The sequence below is a fragment of the Miniopterus natalensis genome, chromosome 5 (genome assembly GCF_054644295.1).
Source record: "Miniopterus natalensis isolate mMinNat1 chromosome 5, mMinNat1.hap1, whole genome shotgun sequence".
In the NCBI taxonomy this organism is placed as follows: domain Eukaryota; kingdom Metazoa; phylum Chordata; class Mammalia; order Chiroptera; family Miniopteridae; genus Miniopterus; species Miniopterus natalensis.
In genome coordinates, this window is record NC_142085.1 from 32,932,885 (window position 1) to 32,943,135 (window position 10,251).

Consider the following 10,251-nt stretch of genomic DNA (forward strand, 5'->3'; position numbering starts at 1 on the left):
CCTAACTTTTTTTCAAACTACTCCCAATGCTTGTGTCTTACTAATTTTCAGAAAATCTGTTAAGTACTTATACTGGAATCCCTGTGATTAAAACTTTCCCAATATGCTATTAATCTATGTTCACTTGTATGTGACAGCAACCTAAAATTGAGATGACAGTCGGTATTACAGGTATTTGGCCAGAAACATTATAAAAGATACATTCTCTGCTGACCTACGACTGAGTTTTTTTTCAAGGTTTTCTACACCAAAATAATCTCCAATCACATACACATTTAAGAAGACAGTAAATCAAATACCTTAAAATCATTAAAACACAGATAATTTAATTTTCCATTATCCTACCAGTAACTGGGACCTGCCTTTTGCCTTAAGACTTCCTCTCACAAAGGTACATCCTATCCTCTTATCAGGCCCTCTATGGCTTTTATTAGATTACCTCATCAACACAGAGAGAGAAAGACAGCAATTCGGCACATGTAATTCAAAAGAATTTCTCCAAAACTTCTTTGAGTTAACATCATAAGTTTCTTTGATTTCTACCTTAAAAGAAAATTGGATCTTAAATTTAACTCCACAAGCACATCTTTTGGAGTATTACAATACTATTAGTATAGAAAATGGAACATCACTACATTTATCTGTCTCAAAAATCACCCTAAGATGCCCACTATCTCCACTATTATTTCATATTGAACTGGTATTACTGGGCAATGCATTCAAACACAACAAAATGAGTAGAGGGATGAGAATTAGGAAAAATAAAGAAATAAAACTATTATTATTTGCAATTGACAAGATAATATTCTTGGAAAACTTGAGTGAATCTATAATAAAATTAACACATACATACATTCTATGGTGTAACAGGGTATAATTTTAACATATAAAAACCAATAGTCTCATGCTCACTTTGACAGCACATATACTAAAATTGGAAGGATACAGAGAAGATTAGCATGGCTCTTGCACAAGGATGACATGCATATTTGTGAAGTGTCCCATATTTTTATATGTAATACCCTCAACAACAAAGATAAATAAATAAACCAATAGTCTCATATAAACAATAACCAGTGAGAAGACATAATGGAAGAAAAATTTCTTTACAACAACAAAAAAAAATAGAACACTTAGGCATTAACTTAAGAAGAAATGTGTAAAATCTCCAAGAGGAAAACTTGAAAATACAGTTGAAAGACACAAAAACAGATTTAAATAAATTAAAAGAAACTCTTCACTTTTAGAAAAAATGATCCAACATAAAGGAGTTGTGTCCCCAAGTTATAATATAAAGTAAATAGGATTTAATAAAATCCAACAAGTAGAAAAGATTGAGGAAGAACTCTATAAATTATTATGAAGCAATTTCCAAGATACGTCCTAATTTAGAAAAAAGCTATATAGTCAATAATATTGTAATAACTATGTATGGTGCCAGGTGGGTACTAAATTTATCACTTTGTAAATTGCATAAATTCTAACCACTAGGCTGTACAACTGAAAATAATTTAAAATAATACTGAATGTTAACTATAATTTAAAAAAAGAAAAAGGATCCAAGAGCTGTCTTAATAGAATACCACTCACCATGTTTGGGAACAATATGAATATCAAAAAGAATACTGTAGGTCATAGATTACAACATAGTGAACAAAGGAGAACCCATAAGTCCATAGTGGTACGCACAGGAAGGCAGAAGGGCATGAAAAGTAGCTCTTTACAAAAGAATGCCAGCTAACGAGTGTAGAAATACAACAGCATTAGCACTTGCCATTTTTTCAAACACAAATAATTCATTTAGGCAAAAATTATCAATGGATAGAAAAACTACTAAATGAAAAGTTATTGGGCATAGATATTCACACAGACCTCCCAAAGTATTCCCATAGATTACATATTAATTTCAATGTGTAAAAGATTCCTTTACAATGTGGAGATCTGGGGACACATCATAACCAAGTGACCAAAGTCAGCACTAGCAATAATGGGACAAACCAACAGTCTACACTTCCTGGTGTGAAGTTGTGGAAAATATACCTATGCAGTATTTCTGCTAAACATTTTTAACATGATTTTTGTGACCCATTTTATGAAAAACAGTAAAATGTTATGAGTGGTAAGTACAAATATGAATGTTTACTGAGAATGAGGAAGAGGTCATGTCTAAGTATCACTTTTAAGAGCTAATACCACAAACAGAATAACAGAAAATATAAATTTATTAAACAACTGCCTAAGACATAGTTTTTTGACTATAACTTCTTTTTTTATAGCAAAACTTATATATTCAAATGGACAAAAAAATAGTATCATTTACAGTATCTTAACATAAATTGCCTTTGAATGAGAGCTTCCTTTCCAGTACTTGGAAGTCTACAAGATGTAGCTAGAAAATGTACTACTGTGGAAAATGAAGATTGCTTGAATTGAATGGTGGGGAGGGAGAGGGCCTGTAGTCTTTCTTTTTGCTGAATTGATGTAATGCTGTCCTTCAGGTGGCTGAGGGAGTTTCATATTTTCTTTAGACATCTGGCAGGACAACTTTTATACTATATGAATTCTGCCATTTTACTAGCACTGATATGGCTCTTGGGTCCACCACTCCATTAGAACTATTAACTCCATTCATATTAATTTTTCTTAAAAATCTTACAAAGGGGGGAGGTGCTTCTGGGTATTCAGGTCCACGTTCTATTTTAAGGCTGTATGTTCAGTTTTCATGAATTGTCCAAGGCCATGGTGGCTGTCACCTTGCATTGCTGTTGCTCCTTGACTATAATCTCTTGGTCAAATTTTCATGAAACATTGATTTTAAAATATTTTTATAACAGCCAATAGAAAAGTAATTCAGTCTTTCATCAAGCACTGCTAATCAAAATTTATAGAAATCAACTTCTCAGAAACTTTCTGCTTGTTATTGGTAATATCATAAAATTTTAGGATTGTTGCCAATTTGGAAAAAAAAAATCTCTACCAAATTTCTTTCATATGTGAATTGTAAGGTTCAGGTATTATTGAGTATACTTTGGGTAGGAGAGAACTTCTATTTTGACTGAGAATTAATAAAAGCCAAACCCTCAGCCACAATTTTGTGCAATGATTATTAAAATAATTGTCCACAATGTTTCCATATATTCCAAACTTCATTTCTCCTTCATACCCTCATAGTTCTGGGATTAGGAATTGTTGGCACTTTTGTGTAAAATGCTGGGTGAATTGTTGCAAGAAATGGTAGGTTTTCTGGAAGCAAACCCTATGCAAGATCGCTAATAGCAATATGACTATCCATGGAATTGACTGTGAACCACATAAATACATTTTCCTGAACCCTAAACTCCACAGCTACTCAAGGTAAGGGAAATATGATGGGAGGAAAAGTTGCAATAGAAAATGACAATAGTTTTAACTGATGGCAATAAAAATATCTTACTTTTGCAAATTTTTCTAAAGCATATAACCACGTGAACATATTACTAGGGATTAATCTTCATTAGTTTCATGGTTAACCCATTTCTGGCCATTCCTGCTATACAAAGTTGTCCTTTCCAAGTCTTTAGTAGAATCTACTGAGAAGTCAGGAATATAGGGACCACGCTTTGTGGCCTTTTCCACCCATCCCATGCCATACACATCTGAGTAAGAGTTAATAGGAAATATATTTTTACTCTGTTAGTGAATCTTCATTTAAGTTTGCCCATAGACCGAGGTAGGGGTGAGTAATAAGCAAGCTTTTTTGGGTACTTAGTGGTTATACGTCCTAACCGAACATTGTTCGGAAACTTATAATCACAGAATCACTTGAGTGACCCATAATTGTACAGAAAAATATTTCAAGGAACATTTTCAAAAGTAATAAAGGTTCAGTGTTCAACTGAAAATGTATTAGATGAAAGGGATGAATTATAATCTCAAAGAAAAATAGGAGGGATTAAATATAATGTCCGCAAAGGTATAACACTGTAAAATCCAACAGAAGTATTTGTAAAAATAAGGGTAAGTACTACTCTGTGCAGTTTTCCTCCTCCTAGGGAAGACGTTATTTATGTAGAAAATCTGATGGGATGCTTCCTTTATGAGGGAGGTGGCAGGTGGCTGTCTGTTGAAGTGTGAAAAACAAGTTGAATCATTTGGATGTAATTTGAAAAAATTAATCAAATGGCAAAAATACAAATGAGGAAAATTTTCCCTTTGGAAATTTTTCTATGCAGAAATTTAGGAAGATATCAGGACTAGGGGAGAAAATAAACTATGTATCTAAGAATACCTGCCAACAAAAAAAGATGGATTATTCTGTAATGTAGGCAACAAACAGTTCTTATCTTTCAAAATACAGTGGTACCTCGGTTTTCGAATGTAATCCATTCCGGAAGACCGAGTTCTGAAATGCTCGAAAACCGAAGCATTTACTTCCAGGTAAATGCTTTACAGCGTTCGTAAACCGAAGTGTTCGTCAAAGGAGACGTTCGAAAACCGAGGTACCACTGTACATTCAATATAATTCCCTTTTACTGTGATTTAAAAAATTATTTATGCACAGGTCTTCTGAAGTACAACGCATGCAATATATTCTCCTATTGCAGCCGAAAGAAACTGACGATCGATTTTTCACTTGACTTTTGTAGAATCTGATAAATAAGCCTTTTTTGATTTTTGATTTTTATTTTTTATTGTTCACAGTTTTACATATGCCCATTTCCCCCCACTCTGTCCCTTCCAAACAGCCCCACCCCACCCCAGGCCTTCACCACACGACTGTCTGTCCATGGGCTATGCATATGTGCATATAAGTTCTCCTGTTAATTTCCATCCCCACACCCCACTCCCCTTTGGTTTTGTTTTAATGCAGGGAGCATATTTGTGTGTGTGTGTGTGTGGTTGTGTGTGTGTGTGTCTGTGTGTGTGTGTGTGTGCTTTCATACCAATAGATTGAGAATCTGAAAACTTGTTTTATTTTTATTTTTGTCCCCAAGTAGTTCTCTCGCTTTAGGAAAATTAGTTAAACTGAGCCTCAGTTTTCTTATCTGTGCAATAAGAATTAGAATATACAATATCTAAGATTTCTTTACATTCCAACATTCTGAGTTCCTGTGTGTCTGACCAAATATTAGTATTCTTTTTACTCAGGGAAATGTATAAAATCTAATTTAGGCTACTGAAAAATAAAAATAATAGAACAAGATTGATTAAGATTACTGATCTAATAACTAAAGTAACTAGTTAGAGAGTATTAATGGCCCTAAGATTATTTTAGCCTTTTGCCTAAGGCTGTCATAGCCTATCTGCTGACAAATTTATATACCCAGCATGAATTTATTTGAGCTTCAACTTGTATAAGAAGCAGCCGACTACACCAATATTACTTGTATGTTTCTCAGATATTCAAATTTAGGCCCTATAAAGCCAAACCCTTGACCCTGCTTCTTTCCATCTCACCTTGGAAATAAGGCGTTCTACTCTACCTCCGTCTGCGGCCTTCCTGCCCCCCGGTACAGCAGCTCCATTAAGAAACTTTAGCACAAGCATCCTACTCACGCGACTGCATTTTCTCACTTGGGCTTTTGTAATAAACAGTTTAGGGGCTTCCTTGCTTCTACTTTTATCCCTTTATTTAATTCTCTCAGTATTCAAAGTATACAATAATGATGTCATTGTTATAAAAGTGACACAAGGACATAAGTTATTCAAGGAATACAGAAAGGTGCAAAGAATGATGTAAAATTCTCAAATCTCGCCATTTGGAAATATTAGATGAATATTACTATAAATATATCTTTATAAATTTCTTTAGATAAGTGGATAAACAAATTATTTTTAAAAAGAGACACTAATATAATTATATTTTTCTATTTTTAAAAGTCTAAATTGATTAGTCATGCTTTTTTGGATTATCTATTTTAAACATTGTCTACTGACTTCCTGGCATGCTAATTGAGGATTTAGCTCACTATACTTCCCTAACTCCCTTCTCTCCCTCCTGCCACAGTAATTATTTAACTACTGAGTTCCTCTTTTAGCTACTTTTGTATCCCCAATAATATATACAGGGTGGGGCAAAAGTAGGTTTACAGTTGTATGTGAAACACAGTTTATTCTTGTATTATTTATTTATTAAGTATTGTATTATTTTTCATACAAACATCTGTAAACCTCGTTCCCCCCATCCTGTATTTTCCCTTTATTTCTGCTCCAGTAATAACAAACAAACTTCACTCCCTGCCCTTTAAGGTGAGGTGCTCAGTCCTTTGCCCCTTCCAGTCCTTTACTCTTGCAAGCTTTGTTTTTACTTTCATATTGGTAAGACTGAAAAACAAAATGCCTTCTGTTCTATAACCACAGCGAAATTTTCCATAAGTTTTGCCTCTGTTTAGATTTAAAAGTTGAAAAATCAACAAGCATCGCTTCACCTTATCATAACTATGTCAGTGTGATTACATATCTTCAAAATTTCTAATTGCCTTTCTTATCTTTAGCCGATCCTTAGGTTCATTCTTCTAGTTTCAAGGAGACTATCATATCTATGGAATGCCCTCCCTCCCCCCCCCCCCCGTCCACCATACACACACTTTTTTTTTTATTGCGTACTTATTTCTGGGCCTTACTTCGGGCCTGACTTTGCTGCGCAGAGGTCGTCTTAGGCCTTCCCTTCATTACTGTCGCAGGTTAGGCTGTTTCCTGAACCCTATGCCTTTCTCATTCTTAGTTACCTTTTTATTTTGTTTTTCCTAAGCTCGTGTAAGGAAGGATGCCTTGGAGATAAATTATCTGAGTCCTTAGATATTTGATAATACTTTTATTCTACAATCATACTGGCTTAATAATTTGGCTAGATAAGGACGTTTAGGTTCAATACCAGTTTTCACTAGTTTTGAAGCAATCACATGTCAGCGATCAGGGCTGCTATTTTTTCTCTGAAAACTTCTCCTTTAACCTCAGTATTCTCACACCTCTCACTATCAGATTGAGGAACAGATGTTTGTTTCACTTGTGCTGAACATTTCCTGCGTCTTCTCAATCTGAGCACCTGTATATACCCTCAGCTGTGGGATGTTCCTTCCCATTTTTTCTTTGAGACTGTTCTCCTCCCTAGATTCTTTGTTTCCCATAGCCATATATTAATTGTCTAAGTGTTCTTTCTTGCTGTTTCACTGTTCCTATTCTTGTTATATTCGTATAACATCCTCTAGCATACCTCTGGTATAATAATTAGAATATTTAAAGGTTGCTTTCCATTTCTCAAATTAACTTTCTTTCTCTAGGGCATTTTATCACATTTATCTTGGTCTCATTCTTTAACTATTTTCCCTTAACAGGAAGATAATCCATAGTTGTTCATTGTTTTAGAATAATGAAAAAGTGTACTGGAAATTATGTGTAAGTGGTTTCCTTAAGGGTAAATGGGTAGTGAGCTGGCCTTTAAGCTGAAGAATCCTTAAATGAGGAGAGAGAGTGCATTTTATGCAACGTATTAACACCTTTACTTTGGATCTCCCAGACTATTTAATTTTTTTGGAAAAGAACTGTCTCGTTTAGTTTTGATTTGGTTTTTGGGCTAAGAGTGGGTGAGGAATATGGAGTGACTGTTTTATATTTACATTTTGAGTTATTTCATTTTATTTTTTATTGGCTGTTATACCTGGCTTCCTCATGCCCAGGGCCCTTCATACACTTTTGCCCCCTCTCTACATTTTGGACTTTGACAAACTTACTGAACTCTTTTTGCCAACAACAGGGCTTGCCTTGTTTATTTGACTTTTGTTATATTTTTACTATCTTGTTAATCCAGCCTTGGAAGAGAGAGTTGATCAACACATGTATTCAGTCTGTCATCCCAAAACACTATCAGAATCTACATTCTGTTTGTTGTTGTTGGTTTTTTTAAAGTCCTCATTAGAGGATATTTTTTCCATTTCTTTTCAGAGAGTGTAGAAGGGAAAGAGAGAGGGGGAGAGAGAGAGATAAATAACCATGTGAAAGAGACACATCAACTGGTTCCCTCCTGCATGTGCCAGACCAAACAGGACCAGGAATCGAGCCTGCAACCGAGGCATGTGCCCTTGGGCCAAATCAAACCCGGGACCCTTTAGTCCGCAGGCAGATGCTCTAACCACTGAGAAAAATCGCTAGGGCTGTTTGGTTGTTTTTTGTTTTAAACTAACTTCATTTTACTTGACATTAAGACACTGAAGTTAAACATTTTAAAGTTTATGACATATATATTATGTTTGGTAACCATATTTCTCACTGTTATTTTTAGTTCTATATCTTAATGGATTTAATGTTTATCACTGTTTATTTTAGGAGAACATTCCTGAGTTCTAAAGTTTGATCTCCTCTTGTTGTATGAATTTTATTTCAAGGAGTTTATCAAAAATACTTTATAAGTGCTATGTTCCCTGAGCTCTTTCATGCTAGAGAAGACTGTGCGCCTACCTTCTTTCAGCTTGAAGAACCACTTGGCTGGTTATAGAACACTGGGGTCACACTTTCTTACAATGCTGTGACATCACTGTCTTTTAGCATTCAACGTGCAGGAGTCACCATTTACCATGGTGTCATAATCCACTTCATGACTGGCTGGATTCCATCACTGAGTCATTTTTCCCAACTCAAGAAAGTTAATGCATGCTACAATCCTTTTATTCTTCCATATTTGAGAATATCTATTTGTGGTCCTTATACGGGAATGGAATCTTGGCTCTGCGTAATGTTTTTGGACCACATTTCTTTTCCTTTGGAGCTTGGTAGACATTGTTCTATTGTCCTCTAGCTGGAATGTTACTCTGGAGAGGACTGAGGCCAGCCTACTTTTGTTCTCAAAAAAGTCTCTTAGACTATTTGTCTCTGGATGCCTGGAGAATATTTTTTTTCTTATTCTCAAAATTCAATAAGAAGAATATGATTTTGACTTAACACTTGAATATATTTGTCTTGGAGTATGATATGAACTTTGAGTTATAGTCTCTTATTCTTGCATTTCAGGATTTTTTTTCTATTGGAATACTCTTTCTGATTCATTCATTGAATTCTTCAATTCAGGAATAATTGTATAATGTCATCTTTGTCACGCCTCATAGCTATTATCTTCTTTTTCCATTAATCATTTTATCTTTTCCCTTTGGTTTTATTGTGCTTATCTCAAGCTTTTCTTTTGTGCAAATAATTCATTTGCAGCCATGTCCATTTGATTCCTTTTGGTCTGCAATTTATTAGTTCTGTAATGGTGTTATTTTAGTTTCAATTTGTTCTTACATTTTCAATTACCATTTTTATTTCACTCTGCATTGTTATCATCTTACATTTAAGCTCTTATTTTATTTGATTCATGTTCTGAATAAACTTTTCTATAGTACGAAACACTGGTGAGATGTTTTCATGTGTCCTTTAGATTCTGGTTGCTTTAGAGTTTCTTTCATACTTATTTTTTGTCCTGTTTGCATAGTTTCCGTGTCATTACATTTTTGTCTTGTTCATATTTCCAGTGAATCCAGTATGTAGACTTTTAGTTCTGATATTGTCTGGGTGACTTCTCCTTAAGCCCCTTTCCATAGGCTCTGAGTCTGAGAGTCTTTCCCTAGAAGACACAGCTTGCAAGCTGGTTATTGAATTCTACTCTCTTGTTGGTAGCCTGAGGGTTTTGGTGCACATATTTGGGGAGATGGGTAGGAGTAGGGACAGAGCTAAGCTGAGACTGCATATAGCCTAGTTCTTTAAATATTCTATATTCTTATTAGCTTTTTCGGTTTGATCTATGTTTCTTATTGACGTTTTAACATCTACGATAGTTCTGGATCTGTCGATTTTACTTTGTAATCCTGTCAGTTTGTTCTGTCTGATGCAATGTTGTATTACTAAGTACAATTTCTTTTTATTGTCTTGGGAATCATTATCTTTTGCAATACACTTTACTCTAAGATCTACTTGGTTTTTCAAAACTTTATGTTCACATTTTCTTTTGGGTTTGGTGTTAGTTGCCTTTTCTAATGGGTATATAGATGAATTTATGTTATTCCATCTGATTATGTTTTTTAATGGGCGAGTTTTATCTATTCATGTTCACTTTCACTGAGCATTTAGGATTATTTTTTGCCACCTTCTTTTGTGTTTTCTCTTAGCATACTTTCTTTGTTTGCTTGCTTTTTTCTCCCTGTAATCCTACTTTCTGTTGAATTGATAATAGGTTCTGTATTTTTCTTTTTCTCCCTTTCTTCTCCCCTCTTCTTCCTTCCCTTCCTCCTCCAAATCCCTGAA

General features: G+C 34.6%; 1 non-coding gene and 1 pseudogene across 1 annotated transcript; one reads left to right on the top strand and one right to left on the bottom strand.

Annotated features, from left to right (window-relative positions):
- Positions 1–904: 904 nt before the first annotated feature.
- Positions 905–1,011, top strand: LOC148093068 (U6 spliceosomal RNA). The gene has a single exon (XR_015714619.1). It is a non-coding gene; the product is annotated as a U6 spliceosomal RNA (small nuclear RNA).
- A 1,365-nt stretch (positions 1,012–2,376) lies between these two features.
- Positions 2,377–5,526, bottom strand: LOC148093069 (ubiquitin-conjugating enzyme E2 variant 1 pseudogene; annotated as a pseudogene).
- Between the last annotated feature and the right edge of the window lie 4,725 nt (positions 5,527–10,251).